Raw genomic sequence first — 25,650 nt, 5'->3', positions numbered from 1 at the left:
ACCCATAAAGAGATGTTAAAGAACATTTCAGTGCTTGTCAGTTTACATACTGTCCCGATTCAGCTAGGTCTCCGGATGTGAATTTAAGCACGGGGCGGGGTTGGGGGCACAGGGAAAGCTTCTTGCTCGACGGCAGTGGCATGAGAAAGGACTGCTGTCCATTTCAAAGGTAGAAATATATGTTCATTGTGGTCACTAGTCAGTAAACACAGGGGAGGAGGGACCTGTCTATACAGTCATGTTTCACATGATGAGGACAACATGAATAAGCATTTGCAGAGGATTTTCCTTGGACAAACTGGACTTTGGAAAGCTTGAAGGCTGGATTTACCCTCGGCAGAACTGGCCCTCTTGCACGTGCCACAAAAGTTTGCTCCGCACTTACAAGGAGGAATTGATCCTTTTGTATGGCAGCATCAATTCTCTCGAACTTCCTGCCTCTCAATATTCAGCAGGTGCCTTCATTGTAGGCCTGCCTGTAATTTTGGCAGTGTGCATTTGTTTGCACACCATGCTCTAGTTATCTCTCGCTTGGACTACTGCAATGCGCTCTATGTGGGGCTACCTTTGAAGGTGACCCAGAAACTACAACTAATCCTGAATGCGGCAGCTCGACTGGTGACTGGGAGCAACCGCCGAGACCATATAACACCGGTCTTGAAAGACCTACACTGGCTCCCAGTATGTTTCTGAGCACAATTCAAAGTGTTGGCGCTGACCTTTAAAGCCCAAAATGGTCTCGGTCCAGTATACCTGAGGGAGCTTCTCCACCTCCATCATTCTGCCCAGACACTGAGGTCCAGCGCCGAGGACCTTCTGGCGGTTCCCTTGCTGCGAGAAGCCAAATTACAGGGAACCAGGCAGAGGGCCTGGTCAGTAGTGGCGCCCACCCTGTGGAATGCCCTCCCATCAGATGTCAAGGAAATAAACAACTATCTGACTTTTAGAAGACACCTGTAGGGAGCCCTGTTTAGGGAAGTTTTTGATGTTTGATGTTTTATCTTGTTTTTAATATTCTCTGGTCAGTAGTGGCGCCCACCCTGTGGAATGCCCTCCCATCAGATGTCAAGGAAATAAACAACTACCAGACTTTTAGAAGACATCTGAAGGCAGCCCTGTTTAGGGAAGCTTTTAATGTTTAATAGGTTATTGTATTTTAGTGTTCTGTTGGAAGCCACCCAGAGTGGCTTGGGAAACCCAGCCAGATGGGCAGAGTATTATTATTATTATTATTATTATTATTATTATTATTAAAACAGCTGATTGTTATCTCTGTTCTGATACATTTCATTCCTCCTCGTTTTCAAGGTTTGATTTTGTTTCCTTGTGTATAGTTTTATACTGTTTTATGCAAACCGCTTAGAGTTTTTCTGTCGGATATTTCGCAGGTAAATCTTTTTAAAATAAATAATAAATGGACTGTGAAATCTGTGGTGTGTCAGGTCAGCAGCTCACCGGGTCCAGGTTTTGGGGGCTGGGGAGATTTGCAGCTACTTATGTTGATTTCAAGCCTTCTCCTGTGATTAAAGAGTGTCGGTAAATACCCGTTCAAATGTAAAAATATTTAACCGATTAACTGACTGAATTAATTGAGGAAAAGCTTTTGCTCAACCAAAAATTACAAGTAAACGGGGGGGGGGCGTGACAGTGAAGAGGGCTAGTGCTGTGCTCCTGTACTCCAAGCCACAATTTAAAATATCCCCTCCCCAGTGTCTCCGATGTGCAGAAGATCACTGAAGATCCCAATATGCAAAATATCTTGGCTGGATTTGGGAGTTCAGAGGTTGGGGGTTGAATCAGCCTGGCAACAGGGAAAGATGGGCAGGATTGCTATAAGACTTGATGGGCTGTTCACAGAGCAGACCATGAATTTCCCACCTGTGAGTTAGGGTCAGGATTTTTGTGAAGATGCCATTTAATAGCAATGCTAATAACTTTATTATTTCTGTTTGTGTTCTTTTATTTGTGTTATAAAATGAATAAAAAAAATTATGGGGGGGGAGAACACTGTAAATGACTAAAAACTTTAGCAGGAGTTGAGTAACGCTTGTAATGTATTAAAAACGGAGGTCCTCCCTGGTAAAATCACTTCAGTCTCAGTCAGCTTTTCAATTAATAAAGAAGAGTGTATTTTATTTCAGACACCAAAAAAAACTTTTACAGCATTCCAAACGTTGTTGCTCTTTACTTTCTTAGTCTTATTTTCCTCTCTCTCTATCTCTTCTACCTCCCCTCACTCAAGAACCCACTGCCCTAACTGTCTCTCAATTACCAACTGCCTTTCCCAACCAGCCAACCCACAAAATCCAACCAACTACCCACCCACAACTCCCAACAAACTTCTCCCAGAACTCCTCCCAGAACTAGTTTTATAGACCCACTGACTCCACCCCCCTGGGTCCTGTCTGTGCAACCTATTTAACTATTTCCCCTCCAGCTCTCTCTCATATATGTTAACGTCACAGGTACATTCCCTACGAAAGTTCAGTGAAGTGAAGTGGAAGATAGAGCCCTACTTTCTGAAAGCAAACAATGAGTTTCCCCAGCCTGGCCCTCCCTGCCGGACACTTTCTGATCTACTTCTCCTCTAACTTAAATGCTGCCTTTTGTTTTCAAAATCTGACTGGGAAGTAAAGCCATTGACTTCATCATCATAAGCCACGGAAGAAAGCACTTCTCCCAGTCTTCCTGATGTATTACAAGTTCATTGTGGCAGGTCAGGGAACAACCAAACAACACTAGAACAATACGTTTTTGTTTTGTTTTTTAAGGACAAAAATCAAACCCATTTTGATAAGCTCCAACCAATCAAAGGTAGATATTGTCCTTTTCTTTTTGATGGTAATAATCCAAAGGCATGAAACAGATGTCTAGTAGGATCATGCAATCAGACACAAAAGGTAAAGGACCCATGGATGGTTAAGTCCAGTCAAAGGCTACTATGGAGTTGTGGCGCTCATCTCGCTTTCAGGCCGAGGGAGCCGACGTTTGTCCACAGACAGCTTTCCGGGTCATGTGGCCCGCATGACTAAACCACTTCTGGCACAACGGGACACCGTGACAGAAGTCAGAGTGCATGGAAACACCATTTACCTTCCCGCTGCAGCGGTACCTATTTATCTACTTGCGCTGATGTGCTTTTGAACTGCTAGGTTGGCAGGAGCTGGGACAGAGCAATGGGAGCTCACTCTGTTGTGGGGATTTGAACCACCGACCTTTTGATCGGGAAGCCCAAGAGGCTCAGTGGTTTAGACGTACACGTTTTCTCCATGTACCAGGCTCTAACAATGTCAAGTGCCAGTCCAATTGTTTTCCATACATCACCATTTGGGGGCACCATTTTGTTCTTCACCTTAGACAGCAAAATGTTTGGGGTGGGCCCTGTCTTGAAGATGCCTCACAGAAGAACAGAAGGGAAGGGATGGAGATCTGCCAGTGGCTGTGTTTTTCAGCCCCAACGAAATGTGCAGAGAACTGGAATTAAGACTGTGGAAGTCTCTTGAGAAATATCACAGGACTGGGCTACGGTAAATAGCCATTTCTATGTAATAGAAGAGCGAATTTGTTGCAGCGATCTCTTACCAACATACTGGGTGGCATTCAGATGGCAGATATGGAAGATGTAATTACCTAGAGTATACATGCCTGCCATCATTCGATCTTTGATATGAACCTTTAAACGAGATCATCGCGAGGTCAAGAGATTTTTAAGCCAGAAATGGGAATATTTACTTACATTAGAAATGGAAACTTAAAATAAAAAAAAACTCAGGAACAAACATTCTTATGAGCCCATTCAAAGGTATTTGGACTCAGTTCATAAAAGACAAATCATCAGGGACCTGCTCGCCATTAAATGGCTTGGATTGTGATAAAAGCCAAAAAATGTTAATTGCAGACGCTAAATGAAAAATAAAACCTTAACGATAAACGAATGAAATGTCTTCCTTTACTTGATAATCTTAATTGGAGCTTTCTGTTAAAACATGTTGGCCCTCAATATTCTGTGATGAAACTGAATTGCCAATGGGCTCCATTTGGTCATGTGCATACTCTGAAACATAGTTTTAATGATTGGGTCCAGTGAAGGTTTTCGGTTACCCTTGTATGATCTGAAACGGGACAAAAAAAACCTATTTGGAAAGCCAAATCAAAAAGCCACATCATGGAACGGTTGCGAAGCAAAGTCCTTTCACATGTCTCTCAACATGCAAAGGCCCTTGTGGGGAGCCAGTGTGGTGTAGTGGTGTAGTGGTTAAGAGCGGTAGTCTCGTAATCTGGTGAACCGGGTTCGCGTCTCTGCTCCTCCACATGCAGCTGCTGGATGACCTTGGGCTAGTCACACTTCTCTGAAGTCTCTCAGCCTCACTCACCTCACAAAGTGTTTGTTGTGGGGGAGGAAGGGAAAGGAGAATGTTAGCCACTTTGAGACTCCTTAGGGTAGTGGGATATCAAATCCAAGGGTAGGGTAGGGTAGGATAAAGTGGGATATCAAATCCAAACTCTTGTTGTTGTTGTTGTTGTTGTTGTTGTTGTTGTTGTTGTTGTTGTTGTTGCAAGACCTTCTCCATTTACCCCGTGTGGAGGTCGCATGCCTCTGAATAGAGACCAGGCCTACTGATGAGGCAGGTGAGTCATGCATCTTGAGCGGCAGAAGCCCAAGAGACAGCACCCACCTGCCTACGCGGGTGGTGCTGTGGTCTAAACCACCAAGTCTCTTGGGCTTGCTGATCAGAAGGTCAGCGGTTCGAATCCCCACGATGGGGTGAGCTCCTGTGGCTCTGTCCCAGCTCATGTCAACCTAGCAGTTTGAACCTAGTTTGAAAGCATGCCAGTGCAAGTATTTACTGCTGTGGCGGGAAAGCAAATGGCATTTCCATGCGCTCTAGCTTCCGTCACGGTGTTCTGTTGCACCAGAAGCTGCTTAGCCACATGACCTGGAAAGCTGTCTGTGGGCAAACGCCAGCTCCCTCAGCCTGAAAAGCAAGATGAGCGCCGCAACCCATAATGTTTGGGAAAGAAAAGAAAAGCCCAGAAGCTTTCCTCTTGGGAATTATAGGGACAGAATGACCCAGACTGTATAGAAATGTATTCATGTATGCGACTACAGCGGCAAGAATGTTACTTGCCCAAAAATGGAAAAAAGAAGAAGTCCCGGCAAAAGAAGAACGGATGCAAAAACTTACGGACTATGCAGAAATGGCAAAACTTACCAGAAAAATAATAAATCAAGATAACAACTTTTTATAAAAGAATGGAAATGGATTGTTGAATATTTATAAATAAACAGATAAGAACATTGGCAGGATTGTTGTAATAACCTGCAGTTTCCTAAGAGGATATATTTAAAGTAGATGAATAAATGAGCAAGTCAAGTTAATTTGGAATATGCAGAAAATATTAAAAATAAATTTAAGGAATGGCAGAAAGAGGGGGGATGAAGTCGAGTTTTGAAATGTTAAAGTGAATGTAAAATTATTGAAATGTATAAAATTGAAAATAATAAATAAATAAATAAATAAATAAATAAATAAATAAATAAATCTGCTGCCAATCAGTGTTGGAAATAGTGAGCTAGATAGACCAATAATTTGACTCATTAAAAGGCAGCATCATATATTCCTATCCTGCTTTATGGCCTTTTTTTGTGAATGCATGAATAATATCCATAATAATATTTGTAATAGCAATAATATATTCCTATCATGGAGAAATGCCACCGCCAGTAGCATAGCATGGAGAGGGCCCAGGGGCAGCTGCTCCGGGCGCAAAATTGTTAGGACTTCCATTGTTGGGCCCTGTTGAAAACAGTTTCTCCATGCGAACCAGGAAGTGACCTCTCCAGGCAATAGAACGACTCTTCTTTTCTTATCTCTGTGGCTGTGAATTCCTGGGTGACAAGGATGCTGTAAGGCAGTTGAATGTGCAAGCATACTCAATCCATTTCCCTCCCTCCCACCCCTCTGTGCGGCCCCGGGCACTGGCAATCCATGCTACGCCACTGGCCGAAGCCCAGCATCTTCAGTAGAGTCTGAAACCTTGCAGAGCTGCCAGCAGTCTGTCTTGTCGGTATGGAGCTAGACACAGAGCCCATTCGTAAGCACATTAGACGCCAGAGACCTCCAAATGGTTGTGACTTCTGGACACGTGTCATCTGTGCATCAGCAAACACGCGGTGCTTAGGGCTGGGCTCATCAGTGTGCATGTGTCAGGTGTACGTGCAGGAGCCAGGCCCTGTGACCAATAGGACTTTGCAGGACTGGGGACTTCCTAAGTTTGTTCTGAAGAGGCAAGGCACGGCCACACAGGTGAGGCCGTTTGGTAACTCACAGCACCTGGTGGCAAGAGCTGGGAAGGGATATAAGGTCAGTGTTAAGTTGTGTTCAGTACATAACAGTCAGCATTTCCCTCTGGCTCTTTGCCACAGCAACATGTTCCCTGCCTTGCTGCGTTTGACTCCTTGCTTCTTGATCCTCAGACCCTTGACTTTGTGACTCCTTGTTTCTTGATCCTCAGACCCTTGACTTTGTGACTCCTTGCTTCTTGATCCTCAGACCCTTGACTTTGTGACTCCTTGTTTCTTGATCCTCGGACCCCTGACTTTGTGACTCCTTGCTTCTTGATCCTCGGACCCCTGACTTTGTGACTCCTTGCTTCCTGACCCTCGGACTCTTGGCTTCTTGATGCCTGGCTTCTGGACTCCCATTCCTGCTCCCACCCTGCCATCTTGCCCCCGGTCCTGACGTCTGCAGCCGGGACTTCGATCGCCCGCAAATCGAACCGTGACAGCATGCGGCAAATGCACTCGCCCGCACGATAAAGCCCAAATGTGCCGGAGCATCTCACTTTCACATCCCCAAATGCTCACATCTTGTGCCAATTTCTGGTTACCTGGGCTGCTTATAATCCAGGTCACGGCATAATAAGCACTGTCGATTTCAAGGATGTTTCTCTCCTTTGGCTTTGGTTCCAATCCCTCACTATTGACAAAACGAACACAGAACGTACAGTACGTCTTTTTACACGATGCACTTTTGTTTCCTATCAGCACCCGTTCCCTTCTCTCCCCCAACCCCTGGTTCTGTTTGTGCTTTCGTTTCTGTGTATTTGCCTCCCTTGCCAGATGGCCTTTCAGCGTCACGTGGCTCGTGAGTCAGATTTACAGGTGCGGGTTATAGATACATCCAGTATCCAGGTAGCGGCCAGTTCTAGCCCATTAAAGCCCGGCGTGTGATTAGAGAGTTTAATTAACGGCTAGTGAGTCATGAACTTAACATGCCATCTAGCTATAACCAGTTTGCTGCAAGTAGCATCTGGGATGCCTTATATATTATGCTAATACGTTTTTATTCTGCAGAGGGACCAAGTTTGAAACTTAAGCAGCTATTAAAAATAGCTTCCTTCCCCCCAAAACACACACACACAACAACAACCCCTAATAGTAACTTAACAGCCATCATATCTGAAACATTGCACAGTTAATGTTTAGCGAAAGATCATTGTAAAAGAGTATCTGCATTTAGGGGTCCTGCGTTTTGCATTAACATCAGGACCATTTTATTTGGAGTGGATTTGAGCCAGCATGAATGGCAGCGAGAATATTAGACACTTGGGATGCATAGAGGGATATTTTAATTAAATCTAAAAAGAACCAGTGGGATGATTAAAGCATATTAACATGATAGTTTGTTATTTCCGAGAAGAAATGTTTCTTTTTGATTAATTTATTTTTAATGTAGGAAGTTGCTCTCGACATATTACTAGGTGCAATCAGATGAATAGAGGTCACGTTACAGGCGATTGCTGAAGGATTTTTGTTTTTAAAAATTTCAATTCGGATGTAGGGGTTATTTCAAAGGAATTTGAAGCAGGAGGGATGGAGGGGCTTAGACTAGAGTTGCCAGCTGCCTTGCAAATTGGACACTACATATGGTTGCAGTCCTATGATGAACCAATGTAGTGGTTAAAATGTTGGACTAAAATCAGGGAGATCATGGTTTGAATCCCAACTAAGCCATAATGCTCTGTGGGTGACCTTGGACCAGTCACTGCCTTTCAGGGTTGTTGTGCAGATTAAATGAAGACAGGGAGAACCACATATGCCACTTCGAGGTCCCGGGAGAAAAGCCGTATAAATGCAATGAATAAATTCAAACTAAGATAAAATGATGATGATGAAGAGCAAAAAAGGCAAATGTTAAGTGCCTTACACATTTTGAGTGCGGTCATTGGGGACAAAATATACTTAATTCTATAATATTGTAACTGGAGAAGTGTTCTGTACTGAATCTTCCAAGGACTTTATTTCGTGGAAGGATTATATAGATTTATTTCTGACGAAGAACTGTGCAATATTGATCAGTGAGTATTGCCGGGGGGGTGGGGTGGGGAATTACGGGTGCCATTTCAGATAATGTCTTCAGCTTTCATCCCTGTGCAAATCGAAGGTTAATTCTGGAAATTTTGTCAAAACCGGCCCTCTCACCTTTCCAGTTTGACGTCACCATCCATGAATAACACATGGCTAAGTGAAACAGTTTGTGATCAACAAATAAGCTGACGTACATTTGCTGAGGATGTTTCCTGATCAACATCAAACAGTGAGCCATCCATTTTATTAAAAGAAAAGGGGGGGAACAGCACAGACTAATCACTGGCTTTTCACATGGCAAGTACATCCCAGGCAACTTATTTGTTCAGCTATCAACACCACACAGCACTGACCTAAATGCCAGATTCTGCCTGCTCTTCTGGTCTGTGTTTTGAAGTATTGCAAATTGCTCGACTAAATGTAGATGCTTTCAATATCGGGCATCTAATCTTTACTTTCACATTTTGAGCAGGACTTTCATAGCACGAGGCATTCCGCTTTTATCATGGAATCCAATTATGGACAGAAACTGGTAATACTTAAGAATATCCGAAGAGTCTGCTGAGTTGAGGCAATGGCTCCTTTCATTCAGCATCCTGCCATCTAGCATAAGGTTACCAGATTTTTTTTCAGAGAATCCAGGGACCCCCTTTTTTCTTTTTTTGAAAAGAAAAAAAAAGTTGTTTTAAAAAGTTATTTATTTTTTTTAAAGAAGTAATAGCTTCTCTTCTCTGGTCTCCACTGTCGTGTGGCCTTCCTCTGGGCCCCAGCCTGCTCTCTTGGAATGCTAGCCGCTGTGGAGTAGGCTCAGGTCGGGCCTGGGCTCGGCCACATCCTTGTCCGCCCGGTGCTCTCCTCAGTGGCAGCAGCAAGATTGGGGCTCCCCTCTTTTTTCTCCTTCCTCTTTCTCTCTCTTCCTTCTCCTTCTCCTCTCCTCCTTCTCCCTGCATCGGCTCCGGGGTTTTCCTGGCCCCAGAACACCGCTAGGCAGTCAGCCGGGTGGCTGGGTGCTTTCACTCCTGGCTCGATTTGGGTCACGGGGGGGTATCAGCGGTTCCCCAGTTGACATGCCAGGCATCCCCAGTTCTCCCTTGGCAGTGGCAGTGGCAGCGGCAGTCTCAACAGCCCAAAGCAAGCCTGGTAGTGCAGTTGGTTCTGGCTGGCTTCAGGAGCTGCTCGCTGGGGTGGCGCCCGCCATTTTGCCTCATCAGAAGTCCCCATATGATGTGTCTTGTACTGTTGAACCAATCACGCAACATTAATCCCTTACTAATAAATCTACAACACTTAAAATATAAATCCGGGGACATTAAATGAAATCCGGGGACATTCCGGGGACGGATTTTGTCCCGGGGACAGATTTGTAAATCCGGGGACGTCTGGTTACCATAATATAGCAGCCATAAAACTAAGTAAAAGTAAGGTAAAAGGTAAAGCACCCCTCAAATGTTAAGTCCAGTCAAAGGCGACTATGGGGCATGGCACTCATCTCACTTTTCAGGCCAAGGGACAGACAGCTTTTCGGGTCGTGTGGCCAGCATGACTAAACCGCTTCTGATGCAACGGGACACCGTGACAGAAGCCAGAGCTTACGGAAACACTGTTTACCTTCCCGCCACAGTGGTACAAGGTGTGCAGCCTGGGAGTCATTTTGGACTCACAGCAGTCCATGGAGGCGCAAGTCAATTCTGTGTCCAGGGCGGCTGTCTACCAGCTCCATCTGGTATGTAGGCTGAGACCCTACCTGCCTCACCAGAGTGGTGCATGCTCTGGTTATCTCCTGCTTGGACTACTGCAGTGCGCTCTACGTGGGGCTACCTTTGAAGGTGACCCGGAAACTACAACTAAGCCAGAATGTGGCAGCTAGACTGGTGACTGGGAGTGGCCGCCGGGACCATATAACACCGGTCTGAAAGACTTACATTGGCTCCCAGTACATTTCCAAGCACAATTCAAAGTGTTGGTGCTGACATTTAAAGCCCTAAACGGCCTTGACCCAGTATAACTGAAGGAGCATCTCTGCCCCCATTGCTCAGCCCGGACACTGAGGTCCAGCTCCAAGGGCCTTCTGGCGGTTCCCTCCCTGCGAGAAGTGAGGTTACAGGGAACCAGGCAGAGGGCCTGGTCAGTAGTGGCGCCCACCCTGTGGAACGCCCTCCCATCAGATGTCAAGGAAATAAACAGCTATCTGACTTTTAGAAAACACCTGAAGGGAGCCCTGTTTAGGGAAGTTTTTGATGTTTGATGTTTTATCGTGTTTTTAATATTCTCTGGGAGCCGCCCAGAGTGGCTGGGGAAACCCAGCCAGATGGGCGGGGTATGAATTTGATGATGATGATGATGATGATGATGATGATACAGGAGATAGAGCCACACTCCCTGTCTTAACCTATTTTGACTCTTCTATCTTGGAGCAGATTCCTTTCCTTTCCCCTGCAGGATACAAGGCAACAAGCTTATGAAATCTTTAAGTCAATCTGACACCTATTCTCTCTCATTCCCAGCGCTAGAATAATCGTGTCAGAAAATTAGGATGGGAAGGAAGCAAGGCACTCATCTTCCCATCACCACATAAATCAACTGGACAAGTACCGAAGAGAATTGAAAATGACTTATTTTTTTGGCAATAGCCATTACTTTTTGGACTAGAGCCAAGCACATTGGGCAAGTGGGGGGTTAAAGCTTAAAAAAAACCCAAAGTCAGCAGCTGTAATTTTCAAAACTGGATTCCCATTCTTCTGAATTCTCTAGTAGTCATTGTGCTGCTTCTCTACATTTTTCCATAACCAGACTGTTCTTTTCCGCCTTGTGTTTTCTTCAGCCTTCCCCTTCCCCGCTGGCAGCATGCCATTGCATCCAGGACGGATGGAGAGCTCAGATAAATAATGGTCGCTCGGCCCTTAAAAGGCTTGTGAGTTGCGATGGCGCTTCAAATTAGGTAGAGCTGCCTTAGCCAACGTTGAAACTTTGCTGGCTGGCCCAAAATCGCTGCCTGGCTCATAACATGCAAAGGCGTCGGGAAGAGTGCAATGCGCTGTTTACCAGCCTGCTCAAAGTCCGAGCCTGTGTTGCCGTACCAGAGATGCCACAACGGGCCTCGTGTGAGATTTAGAGAGCCACTGTGGTTACAGCGTTGGACTGGGGGTTGGGAGACCAGGGTTCAAATCTCTACTTGGTCAAACAGCTCGCTAGGTGACTATGGGCCAGTTACTGTCTCTCAGCCTAACCTACCTCACAGGGCTGTTGTGAGAATAAAAAGTGGCAACAGAGAACCATGTTTGCTGCTTCAAACTCCTTGGAGGAAAAGTAGGCTATAAATGCAATAAATCAGGGGTCAGCAAGGTTTACCTCGCCAGGGCCGGTTCACTCCAGCAGAGACCCCTCCGTGGGCCGGATTGGACCTGCGCCTGAACGCATCCGCCCATGATTTCTTACATCTGCGTCTGATCTCATTATCTTATTTTACTATTATTTTTAATAGAAAATTCTATGCCACCTTTCAATAGAGACTCCCAGGGCAGTTTATTTGAATAGATATAAAGCGCACGGTAGATGCGAAACAAATTGGAAGAATCATTGAACGCGAGGATTGAAAAGGCAGCGGTGACAACCTAAAGAAGATATGCCGCAGAAGGACTCGTGTCTTTGCTTGCAGGACGTCAGGAAATCGTTGAGAGTCTACAAGTGTCTGGGTGTTGAGGAGGAGAAGACCTTACAGACAATGTTAATGTGCTCATGTGTATGTGCATTTGTATGAATGTGGCACATCAGGGGGTTGGAATCTTCATATGTATAAAAAAAATATCTCTATGGAAATGTTTTTTATAAAAAAGTTTTAAAAAATATATTGAATTTGCCATTAGCTCACCAGCACCATCTATTGTCACATTTGTAGAATTCACTTAAAACGTTATATTTGCAGCTGTATAAAAAGGTAAAGGGACCCCTGACCATTAGGTCCAGTCGTGACCGACTCTGGGGTTGCGGCGCTCATCTCGCTTTACTGGCCGAGGGAGCCGGTGTACAGCTTCCAGGTCATGTGGCCAGCATGACTAAGCCACCTCTGGCGAACAAGAGCAGCACACGGAAACGCTGTTTACCTTCCCGCTGGAGCAGTACCTATTTATCTACTTGCACTTTGACGTGCTTTCGAACTGCTAGGTTGGCAGGAGCAGGGACCGAGCAACGGGAGCTCACCCCATCGCGGGGATTCGAACCGCCGACCTTCTGATCGGCAAGTTCTTGGCTCTGTGGTTTAACCCACAGCGCCGTATAGCTGAGTCCTAAATCACCCTTGGGTCCCTTCCTACTCTTCTGTGATAAGCCCTCACTAGTAGGAACTAAAAGTGCAATATGAACTATACCTTTTTTGTTGTTTTTAAGTTCTTTCTGTCCCACCTTTCACTCCTTTGTTTGCAGTTCCTCCATTATTTGCAGGAAACAGTGGAGTGAACCCAACAGCTCCAAAAAGACCTCATACCTGAGGACATGGCAAGCACTGGCTGTTGTGACATGACATTCTCAGCAAGTCTTATGATCGGCCCCAAAGTGCAGTAGATTACTCAAAACAGCTCTGTTAAGTACAGTAAATAGCTCCATGAAGGAAACCCTAAACAAAGAGAAAAGCTAGGTTCCCTCTGTCCTTTTGCTGTGAGTAACTGCCACTTTGTTTTCAGCTTGGTCACTGTATAATCTCCAAACACAAAGAAGGGACACCCTACGTTACAGTAATCATTGCTGGGTTGGAGGTAGAATTATCTCTTCAAAAAAGAAATAACCTATTTAAAAAGGGAGGATTGGACACATTCTAGACAAGTCCATACCACAGCAAAGCTCCTCTGAATGTCACACACTAATGGGGACCATTGGGATGCTATTTTCAATAACAGATCTCCAAACAATGAGCGATACCCAACTTTAGTCACGCTCCAAGTAGATCCATCAAAATCGATGAACAGGAGTTACTTGGGTCTCACTCAATGCAATTAGGAAAAGCAGGAAAATAGAAATAGGCTGCAGTCACACCTCACTTCATCCCATTTCCCTAACTGTTCATTTCTGCATTATATTTGAGTCTTTGTTGTTGTTGTTTAGTCGTTTAGTCGTGTCCGACTCTTCGTGACCCCATGGACCAGAGCACACCAGGCACCTCTGTCTTCCACTGCCTCCCACAGTTTGGTCAAACTCATGCTGGTAACCTCGAAAACACTATCCAACCATCTCGTCCTCTGTCGCCCCCTTCTCCTTGTGCCCTCCATCTTTCCCAGCATCAGTGTCTTCTCCAGGGAGTCTTCTCTTCTCATGAGGTGGCCAAAGTACTGGAGCCTCAGCTTCACGATCTGTCCTTCCAGTGAGCACTCAGGGCTGATTTCCTTAAGAATGGATGCGTTTGATCTCCTTGCAGTCCATGGGACTCTCAAGAGTCTTCTCCAGCACCATAATTCAAAAATTTGAGTCTTTGCACGATGCAAAAGCTGCTTCTGGAAAACCGAGTGCATATTTAGCACTAGTTTCTGTGTTATCTGATTCCAGGAAAAAATACTTCTGTGCACAAATTGTTGCTGTTTTGAATGAGTGTGGTGCGATAGCGCATGAAACTTTGCACATCCAGAAGAGAGAGTTGAGTTCGTGGGTGGGATGAATGATTAAAAATGCCAAACTGGATGCCCGCTAGATATTTTAGACTGCAACTACCACCATCCCTGACCATTGGCAATGATAGTTGGGCTGCAGGTGATAGAAGCTGCCCTCTAAAACATCTAGAAGGCACCAGGAAGGCTGCAGTTTGGTTAAAAATGCAATCACATTGCTAGGTTGTTGCGTGGTGAGTTCCCGCCTCCCCCCATAGAAATAAAAACACAGGACACAAGAATTTGAGTTAATGGGTCAAATTAGGCCACAACTTTCTTGATTACAGGAATTGAGCGGTATTGGCCTAGGCATTGGTCCTACAACTAACCGGCCTGGCCAGTGAGGGTTAACCACCAGTGGGAGGAGTCCTGCTGAGGCACGTCAACTAGGACCTCCCCTGGGGTCACCACATGGGGGGGTGCCGTGGGCCCACACCTCCATAGGCTTAGGATGAGGCCACGCCCCCCGGAATCCTTTACCGGACTACCCTTTATTTGGGAGAAGGTGATGGCGCTCCTTCTCCCCCTTCATCTGCATAACAATAGACTGTACACCCACCAATGCCTACCACCAATACCGTGGTGTTGTGACGATTTGCTACGAGGTAGGTGAAAACCAAATGGCTGGAGCCAATCTGCCAGATGAAAAAATTCCTACCAGGCCCCTTGACAGTGACCAACCAAGGTTCACAGCAACGTCAGAGAACCTAGACCCGCTTGAGGATAAGAAAAACACATGGGCACGGTGGCAGGGGGCGGAACACCCCCTGCCAACGTGGGAAACGGCTCCTGCTCACAACTCCTCCCCTCCCTGAGGAGAGGCTTTGTGATTCAAGGACCCGCCACCTGCCTGAGGATAAGAAAGACACATGGGCGCGGTATATTAGGTTAATGGGAAAGGTAAAGGACCGCTGAATGGTTAAGTCCAAAGGCGACTATGGAGGTGCAGCCCTTATCTTGCTTTCAGGCCGAGGGAGCCAATGTTTGTCCACAGACAGTTGGGGATTGGAACCGCCGACCTTCCAATCAGCAACCCCAAGAGGCCCAGTGGTTTAGACCACAGTGCCACCCTCCAAACCTCACACACTGCTTCGCACACCGCTGTCGCCTCAGCCTCTCAGTAACAGTTGCTGCATTCAGAGCTGGCGGTTCAAGGCAGCGGGCTCAACCGGCGCTGACGTGGTGATCTTCTGCAAACCAGTTAGCCTAAAGCAAACTAGCTGCTAAAGATCCTCAACGCTTGCTCAACCTGCACGTGGTCGAGGAGGTCCTTCCTGGAGGTCTTAATCCAACGAGAAGCAGCAGCGCAATGGCTGGGAAACGCTGCCGCGGCCACGTTTGAGCGGCTAAACCCCGCCCCCAAGCCTCCAGCCAATTGGCTGGCCACCTGGGGGAGTGGCGCAGCAGCCGGAGCAGCTGGGCAGGGGGCGGAACATGGGAAACGGCTCCCGCTCACAACTCCTCCCCTCCCTGAAGAGGAGAGGCTTTGTCTAAACCACTGAGTCTCTTGGGCTTGCCGATCGGAAGGCCGGCGGTTCAAATCCACGGGACGGGGTGACCTGCGTTGCTCTGTCCCAATTTCTGCCAACCTAGCAGTTCGAAAGCATACCAGTGCAAGTTGATAAATAGGTACCACTGTGGAGGGAAGGTTAATGGTGTTTCCGTGTGCTCTGGCACTTGTCACTGTGTCCCGTTGCACCAGAAGCAGTTTAGTCCTGCTGGCCACATGACCCGGAAAGTTGTCTGTGGACAAATGCCGGCTCCCTCGGCCTGAAAGTGAGATGAGCACCACAACTCCATAGTCGCCTTTGATGGAACTTAATTGTCCAGGGCTCCTTTACCTTTTTTAAGAAATACCACAGAGAAAGTTTCTGAGAGCATGAAGGAAAACCACACAGAACAAAGTCTTTAGGTTTATTGCAGGTCATTCTGTCCATAAGCAGCATCTTAATATAAACAACAACAACCCCAATCACATCCAGTCATTCTTCCTGGAATTGTTAACAGCTTTAAAAGAAGAAGAAGACTTCTGATTCAATTGAGCTTTCTTGAAAGGTGTCTACTTTCTAGTTTATTTGCTTTTGCTGTTCAGTACACCCTTTTAGATACAGGAACCCATCTGATATTGAATCCATTCTGGTATTTTCACTTAGAATCTGAAAACAAAATCTGGAAAGCAGGGGTATTTTTGCTTTCATTTCATTAACAGCTATTTTTTCATTTCAGATTCCTGATTCATTTTGTTCTTCCGCGAAAAGGCTCTGCTTTCCACTGTTCAGGGGCACCCTTTCAAATACAGGAATCCGTCTGATATTGGATCCATGCTGGTATTTTCCTAAAACAGAATACAGAAAGCAAGAAAACGCCTTTCTTTCTTTCTTTACTTTCTTTTTACTAGCCATGAATATGCAGCACTGAGGAGGATAATATTGTTACAACTGAAACTATGGGCGTAGCCAGGGGGGCAGGGAGCGGCAGCTGCCCCCGCTAAATCAATAAAAATCAATAAATATACATATCTAACTGAGGTTCTGCCTCCCCCCCAAAAATCCTGGCTACGCTCACGACTGAAACCGAAACAAGCAGTCTGTCGCACCCCATCCTTCATCGATTGTTCAATTTGGCCAGCTCAAGGTATTCATTACAATTATACCGGCTACAGTGGTACCTCGGGTTAAATACTTAATTCGTTCCGGAGGTCCGTTCTTAACCTGAAACTGTTCTTAACTTGAAGCACCACTTTAGCTAATGGAGCCTCCTGCTGCCGCTGCGCAGCCAAAGCATGATTTCTGTCCTCATCCTGAAGCAAAGTTCTTAACCCAAGGTACGATTTCTGGGTTAGCAGAGTCTGTAACCTGAAGCGTATGTAACCCAAGGTACCACTGTATTTCATAACAGGCAACCTGTTGGCACTCTACTGTAAAGTTCTGGTGTGCATGTGGATGTGTTTCGAAAACGGCACAGATGAAAGCAAACGTTTTGCAGACAGATCCCTCGCACTTCTCTTGATCCTTCTGGATCTCCTTCCTCAACAGAACGTCAATTCAGGAGTTAGATCTCTTATTTCTTTGAGAAGCCTCAAAGATGATGGTGGCAGAGGATTGAAAGCTCTAATACTGTTAAAACCAATCCTATATTAATAGACTTAGGAGACACTTTAATAGTAGGCTTGGTGGCTCAAAGGATTAATGAAATGATAGCTCTCAACATAATTGCAAGAATCCAGTCAAGTCATGCCCAGATTCATATTGGGGTAACTGTAAGGATTTCAACCTCACAACACTAGGGACTAAGCGAAACTTACAGCAAAAATAAGAAAGCAACATGGAGGACTATTCGTGGAAGAATGGAAGCCCTTTTGGCAACTTCTGGGGGAGGGGATCACAATCAGATGAAATTGTGAGCTGGATTTGAAATATGAGCATGATAATACATGCCATTTTGCCTCACAGACACAAGTTCCCAGAGCAATTTTCCTCAATACAATGCATTGCCATATGTTATTTTCATTAACTTGTGGGTTCTTATGCACTGTTTTTAACCTTGCACATGCATTTTTCTGAACATTACTTGACTGGAGGACTGCATTTGAAAATTTGGAAAAGTGCCACATTTTGAAGACTGCTGTAATTCAGTTCAGGCAAAAATCTGTTTGCCTTTCAATGCGAACTGAATCAAATCTCTGCCCCATCCCTATTCCCAAGCATCATATATTTTGTAAAATAAGTTTATTTTCATTTATAACAACTAAACATTTCTTTTAGAAACTAAAAGAATGGAAGACAAAAGATGAACAAGTGAAATTGGGCACTAGATATTGGTTATAACAGAAATGGAGGTATGGGAAAGACAGTGGAACATAGACATAAAATTTGCAGCATGTTATGGTTTCAGAGAAAATTATATTCAAATGTTATACAGATGGTATCTAACACCAAGTAGATTGACAAAAATGTATAAATCAAAATTGAATATGTGCTGGAAATGCAAAAGGAAAGAAGATACCTTTCTCCATATGTGGTGGCCTTGTATTAAGGTTAAAGCTTATTGGGAAATGATATATAATGAATTGAAAAAGGTGTTTAAGTTAACATTTGTAAAAGAAAAAAAAAGAAGCTTTTCTCTTGGGAATTATGGGTTCAGGGTTACCTAAACAATGAAGGAACTTATTTATGTATCCAACCACTGCCGCAAGAATGATATTCAACCAAAAATCCCAAAAGAAGTCCCGATAAAAGAATAATGCTTACAGAAATTAATGGACTATGCAGAAATGGCAAAACTTACCGGACGAATAAGAAATCAAGACAACAGACTTTCTATCAAGGAATGGAAAGCGTTTATTGAATATTTATTACAAAAAAAAATTGTAAACAAATTAAAACATTAGCGGGGTTACTGTAAAAAACTTGCAGTTTCTAAAATGTATATGATCTAGATGAGGAAAAGAATCAATAGAGTCCCTTCGGATATGAAGAAGAGGACAAAAGAGGGTAAATTCATGGAGGAGGGAAGTCCCAAAACAAGTGTCTTTGCAGTCTCAAGTAGCAATGAACACAAACTGGAAGTAATTTTTTCCCAGCCCTGTCTCTATCAGAGTGGACAGCTGAGTCCCAGTAAATGGACACAAAATTCAGAAGGCATAACGAGACCAGAAGAACATGATTCATATGCTTTCATATGCCCCAAACCCAGGACAGCATCTCTGCAAAGGCTTCAGAAACAAAGGTTTGGTTGACATAGGAAATTTGGATTTTATTTTACTCCCAGCCTGATGTATTCAGTCATAGTTTTGCTGTACAGCAGACTCGGAGGTAAAAGCAGCGACTGTGGATTTCTTCCACAGATTTAAGGCTTCGTTTAAACTCAGCAATGTAAGGCAAAGTATAGTCTGCCCCTCTTGCCTCCCCCTTCCATTCATGTGGACAAGAGGCAAAACAATGTGTTTAAGGGCCACATAGACAAAACATATGGATTTTTCACAGCTTTGGAGATAACTGATGCTTTGCTCATGTATCTGTTTGATTTCATGCACTTTTGTTTTCAGAACATGTTCGGGGCTGTCTGGTAGCCTTTGATTCTCAGCCATCTTTTTGTTTTTCCTCCCAAGACGTGCTGTTTAATCTTTCCTGTTCAGACGCCAGCATCACGGTGGGCAAAACATTAGGGAACAGAGGCTCCAAGTATGAAAGGAAAACAGACACCTGTTGCCAATAGAACATGCTGGTATAATGGCCATCTGATGTCCTAGTGGGATTTTAAAAAAATAGAAAATAAATATTATTGTTAATTTTTTCAAAAATAAAGACGGTGAGCTTAGCATACGAGTCTGGCCATTGAGATGTATTTTTCCATTTTCTTTTATTTTTTGCTTTCAGCTTAACTTTTGCTATCAGGACAAAAGGGGGAAGAAGAATGCAGTTGTTGTGGTTAAACCATCATTTATAAAGACAGGGAAAGTTGCTCCATGTGATGCTTCCTCCTTTTGCATCTTGAGTTCCGAAAAGAGCTCCTCTTTGTGCTAATTTTTTTTTTAAAATAAAAAAATCAGTGTTTTAAAAGTCATCTTGAAAAGGGGCAGGGGGGCAAACACACGTGACTTCCCAAATTGCCTGTAGCTTTCCTGGCACAGAATGGAGAAATATTTCTTCATCTCACATTGCATAATCATTTTTGACGTATTGTTTGTTCCAGCTCAGGGTTGCTTTCATCAAACCACAAATCCAGCGGAATAGGAGAAATGTTCTTTCTCTTTTTCTCCCTTCCTTTCACAAGGCTAACGAGAGTAATCATGGAATACGGTGTACTAGGAAACATCGTTGTTGTTCACTAATATCCCCCTCTGCTGATGTGCGTCTTTTCTGTAGCTGCCCCAGTAAGCCTGCAGCTGATTTCTCAGTGGATTTTACTTGGCATAAAAAGATAGAGACTGCAATCCTATGCTCACTTACCTGCTGGGAGTAAGCCTCATTGAAATTAATTGGACTTACCTGTAAGCATAACTAGGATTGCTCTGTAGAGATAAAAAGAGGATGGGGGGGATGCCTTATAACATGAAATAAGTAAGAAATTATCTAATAATAATAATAATAATAATAATAATAATAATAATAATAATTTATTTACACCCCGCCCATCTGGCTGGGTTTCCCCAGCCACTCTGGGTGGCTCACAACAGAACACAAAAAACACGATAAAACATCAAACATTAAAAACTTCCCTAAACAGTGCTGCCTTCAGATGTCTTATAAAAGTCAGATACAGTCATACCTCATGTTATGTTTGCTTCATGTTACATTTTTTCAGGTTGTGTCCCGTGGCGACCCAGAAGTACCGGAAAGGGTTACTTCCAGGTTTCGCTGCTCGCGCATGCGCAGAAGTGCTAAATCATGCTTAGCGCATGCCAAATCGTGCCGTGCAACTGCGCAGATACGGCGCTTCAGGTTGCGGGCTTTTCATGTTGCGAACGGACCTCCGGAACGGATCCCGTTCGTAACCCGAGGTACCACTGTAGTTGTTTATTTCCTTGACATCTGATGGGCGTTCCACAGGGCGGATGTCACTATCAAGAAGGCCCTCTGCCTGGTTTCCTGCAACCTCACTTTTCGCAGTGAGGGAACCTCTAAGAGATTGTTTATGTATGCGACAACAGCAGCAAGAATTTTATTATCATCAGCATGGAAAACAGAGAAAACGCCAACGAAGGAAAAATGGCAAGTTAAGCGTATGGACTACGCGGAACTGGCTAAGCTGACAGAGAGGATACATGAGAGAGAGAGACAACATCGATTTCAAAAAGGAGTGGGAACCATTTATAAACTTTACAAAAAGACAGTATAAAGATTTGGACCCATTGGCAGGTTTTGACTAAACTTTCACAACTGTATAAGAGGTAAAACCAACAGGGTATAGAATTTGTTTCATAAATCAATACGGAAATATGGGGGGGAGGCCAAAGAGGGGGGAGGGGAGAAATATGGATATATAAATTGTTCAGTTAAGATTTGTGGAAAATTTGTTGTTATAATTTGAAAATTCAATAAAAATTGTTTTTTTTAAAAAAGCAAACATTAAAAACTTCCCAATACAGGGTTGCCTTCAGATGTCTTCTAATAGTCAGATAGTTGTTTATTTCCTTGACATCTGATGGGAGGGTGTTCCACAGGGCGGGCGCCACTACCGAGAAGGCCCTCTGCCTGGTTCCCTGTAACCTCACTTCAGTTGCCAAGTGTTTTCTGGGTGATCCAGGCTTTCGACATATATGACACCCTTCCCTAACTGAGACATCTGCCCCTTCTCTTTCTCTAATCCTTCTAGGTCCATAGGTTTGCGCCTGCCTCTTATCTGGCCCTGTGGCGTTTGCCGTCCTAGGTGGGTCATAAAGAAAGGGTTAAATGAGTGTGATGTGATTGGCCAGTGGGAACCCAAGGGGAGGAGTTAGAGTTAGAGTTGGAGTGGTTGAAAAGTCAGTTGGGAGTTGGAGAAGGAAGAGGGAGGTTAAGTCTGTGGGTTGGTTGAATTGTGTTGTGAGAGAGTGAGAGGAACTGTTAGGTGGAGTCAGATAAGATAGTTGGGATAATCAGTTTGAAGTTGTTAGGAACGTATAGGTCAGTAAAGGAACTAAGATTAAGAAACTGCCAAGAAAAATTAACGGAAACCATAAACTTGTTAATGCCTGTAAAATAAACTTGATTATTCGTTAATGTTAATAACTTTCTGGAAACCGTGTGTACCCGAGAGAAATGGGTTGGTGGCAGCGGGAAAGCAATCACAGTGGTGGCACAGGGATCAATAGACCGCCAAACGTCCGGGGACCCTGTGTGATCGCCACAGCCCCTCTGTCACTTCTGACCACTTTTTTGCCTGCCATTGCCATCCTTCACAGCCGTTATCACCTAGCGATCTGAAAGTGTTTCCCTCTACTGCCAATCCTCTTTTCATCTTTGCGACTGCATTAGACTTTTCTCCTTCAGAGTAACCAGTCTGCGTGTCATGTTGCAGCATTCTGCGGAATGTATCTATATCTCTACCAGGGTAAACACTTCTTACAGCAATAATAAGAATAATAATGAAATATGACAGCCAATTATGTCTAAATGCAGTGTTTCGGAAAGAAACCTTCCATATGCTAATTTACATTGTTTTATGCCTCTCACTGTCATAGGGCTGACTGTGCAATGGGTATCTGTAGAAATGATCTTTAAAAGCTTGGATTCTAATTAGGGTTGCTTGGGCTGTCACTCAGCAAGAGTTCTTCATGTGAGGGTTATAGCAATGGCTTGATTACTACCGAGTGTCAGAAGGTCGTCCTGGATCTCTCTTTGATCATCTCCGTAATTGCCTAGCAAGGAGAGACAAACAGAAAGGAGATAACTGTTACAGAAGGCTGGTTAGCATTTGCATTCACGGTTAAAGCTCGCAGCTCACAGGATCAGCCTGGCTGGCTGGCATCCCCTCTGCGTGGGATTTGTAATATCTGTTTGCGTGGTTGCCACCCAGCGGCCCAGAGGTAAAAGCTTTCTCTTGAGAAACAGATTCAGGTAGGTAGCCCTGTTGCTCGAAATAAAAATAAATAAAAAATAAATAATTGTCCCGTAGCACCTTATAGACCAACTAGGTTTGTTCTGGCATAAACTTTCGTGTGCATGCACACTTCTTCAGATACACTGAAGCAGAAGCCACCAGACCAGGGGTCAGCAAACTGACCATTCCTCAGGTCAGTGTCTCCAGCGCCGATCACGCGGCGGGCCGGAGGGCGGGGGAGTGCATGCCCATACGCGTGCGCACACACTGTTTCCGGCACACTTCCAGGTCGGAGGAGCACTGGAAATAGCTTGTGCACGGGCCTCCTCCAACCCGGAAGTGGGCAGCCGTGCAGCACAGCACCAGTAAGAGCAGGCGGCAGCAGCATGTGTCGGGGGTTGCCGCGGGCCGGATAAACGAGTCCCTCGGGCCTTATCCAGCCCGCAGGCCTTAGTTTGGGGACCCCTGCACCAGACCCTTATATATAGTGGGAGGGTGGGGGTATTGCTCAGAAGAGTAGTAGGAGATGGGTGATTGGCTTAATGGGTATGGTAAGCCTGCTGACGACTGTTAACAACTGTTAACGACTGCAATTAGTCCTACAGGAAAAAGCAAGGGGTGACCAAAAATAGCTTTAGCATGAGTAATGACACAAGAATCCAATATCTCTATTAAGACCAGGTCTCTCCATAGTTTTCAGTTTGGTAATAAGTTGTAATTCAGCAACTTCTCTTTCAAGTCTATTTCTGAAATTCTTTTGTAATAAGACAGCTGCTTTGAGATCTTGTATTGAATGTCCTGGGAGACTGAAGTGTTCTTCTACTGGTTTCTCTGTCTTGTGATTCCTGATGTCAGATTTATGTCCATTTATCCTTTAGTGCAGGGTTTGGCCTGTAGGGTTTGGGAAACAGTTGGAACTGAGCAGGCCTTCTTCAGAGTGGTCCCAAGATGGATGCCGGAAGGAAAACCCTACGCCGGAAGAGTCTGGATTTGGATTTGATATGCCGCTTTATCACTACCCGAAGGAATCTCAAAGCGGCTAACATTCTCCTTTCCCTTCCTCCCACACAACAAGCACTCTGTGAGGTGAGTGGGGCTGACAGACTTCAGAGAAGTGTGACTAGCCCAAGGTCACCCAGCAGCTGCATGTGGAGGAGCGGGGACACAAACCCGGTTCCCCAGATTACGAGACTACCGCTCTTAACCACTACACCACACTGGCCGGAAATCAAGAAATAAAACCCATTGAAGTGGACAAGGCAGGACACAGTGGTGAAGGCAAGAGAGCTAACTGAACCGAACAACAGGGGCAAAGGCCCGTTCTTGTGGTGCCAGCCTCTGGACCTCTCATGGAGGAGGCACACAAAGAAGGGCCTCCGATGATGATCTCAGAGTCTGGGTCAGTTCATATATTGCAACACTTTGTGAGGTAAGGTGTTAGTACACCCATTTTACAGATTGGACAGCTGAAGCTGGGCCAGTGGAATTAATTTCAGAGATGTCATTTGGAACTATGCCTCAGTCCAGCATTCCACTGATTCTCAATGTGCTATTTACCAAAGGTGTCATGGGCTTTGAAGATGCTGGAACTCAGGACGAAAGGGAGAAACGCGCTAAGAGAAAGGCACGCTTGGCAAACCCTCACAATGATCAACTCCTGCCCAGAAGCCAATATCCCGACTGTGGAAGGATTTGTGGATCCAGAATTGGCCTCCACATCACTTATGGACTTACTGTTAAGACCATGTTCATGGAAGACAATCTTACTTGGCTATGAGTGATCACCAAAGAAGAAAATTAGAAGGGCTATGCACACATATTTCGTTTAGAAGAATTTGACATTCAGAAGGAAAGTGGGGAGCGATGATGATAGACTAGATCAAAACATGGGGAGGTGTCCATCTCCCATTCCTGCTAGACATATTGTTGTTGTTCAACTGATGCAGTTTATGTTAAAATACCGTGTCTTGTCTTTTGTTGAATGAAGTTAGATTGGATACAATACAGAACTAATGAGCCATATTGAGATAAGGTTAATCACTTGCCATGCTATTGCATACGAATTGCTTGAGATGGCAATATTTCTCATTTGAAAGTGACTGAATAGCTTGGGAAGGAAGACAACTTCGTTAAGTGGACAACAGCTCTGAGCATGCTAGCTTTGCAGAGGGAAATATGAAGGTCATTTCATTAATTGTAACCACCGTCAAGTTAGGGCGAGCTCTCGCCCTCTCTGGAAGTGATAACCAACAGATGATCGCCTCATCATTTCCCAGTAGATTTACTAATCCCCCATCCTTCGCTAGATAATTGCCTGGCTAGATAAGAAAACATGATGTACGGCAGCATTTTCACAGGGTAATCAAAGGACAGCTGCAAATGTCACATGAACAATGTATTAAGTAAATTCCCCTTTTATACTTGGACTCAGATCTATAGAGGAGTTGTTGTTGTTGTTAATTTATGAAATTTGTAGCCCAAGATCCCAGGGCAGTTCACAACAGAAAAATACTGCTACAAAAGTTGTGTGTCTCTCCTTCTCTGTACTGAGTGGTGGCAAGTGCCCATTGGGTCCCAGGTCTGTGTCCCTTTGGAGAACTGAGACACAGCAGAGACTGTCGTAGCTTTAAGAAATGTGGTTTATTCACCTATTTACACCTTCATTCTGTGTGGAGGGAGTCCAGATCTTACAGCATGGTCATTCAAGAGGAGCTTGTACCCCACAGCATGGCAGCCATGCAGTCCAAGGCATCTCTCCCAGCCAGCCTGCAGCCAGCCTGCCCAAGATGGATCCCAATCTTTCTTCTTCCCTCTCCTTCCCAGAACACCCTGTTAAAAACACTCTTCCTGTCACCTCACACCCAGTTACCCTGGCAACCTTCCAAATGTCCCAGTCTCTGTTCACACCTCAGGGCAAGGGAGCAGGACAATTCTCTTGCATTGCCAATGGCCCGTATTGTTTCTTAATGGTTGTAGCCTGGCCAGGTCATTTTGCATAGGCTAGCCCAGGAATTCCTCTGCAGCTTGTATTTCTCCCTTTGCATCCAAAATGACCAAAATTGTACCATTTATTTTCATTTTCACAAAAGGGAAATACAAAAGACACAAAAAACTGAAACAAAAAAC

The sequence above is a fragment of the Podarcis raffonei genome, chromosome 10, assembly GCF_027172205.1.
Source record: "Podarcis raffonei isolate rPodRaf1 chromosome 10, rPodRaf1.pri, whole genome shotgun sequence".
Classification (NCBI taxonomy): domain Eukaryota; kingdom Metazoa; phylum Chordata; class Lepidosauria; order Squamata; family Lacertidae; genus Podarcis; species Podarcis raffonei.
This window is presented reverse-complemented; position numbering follows the sequence as displayed.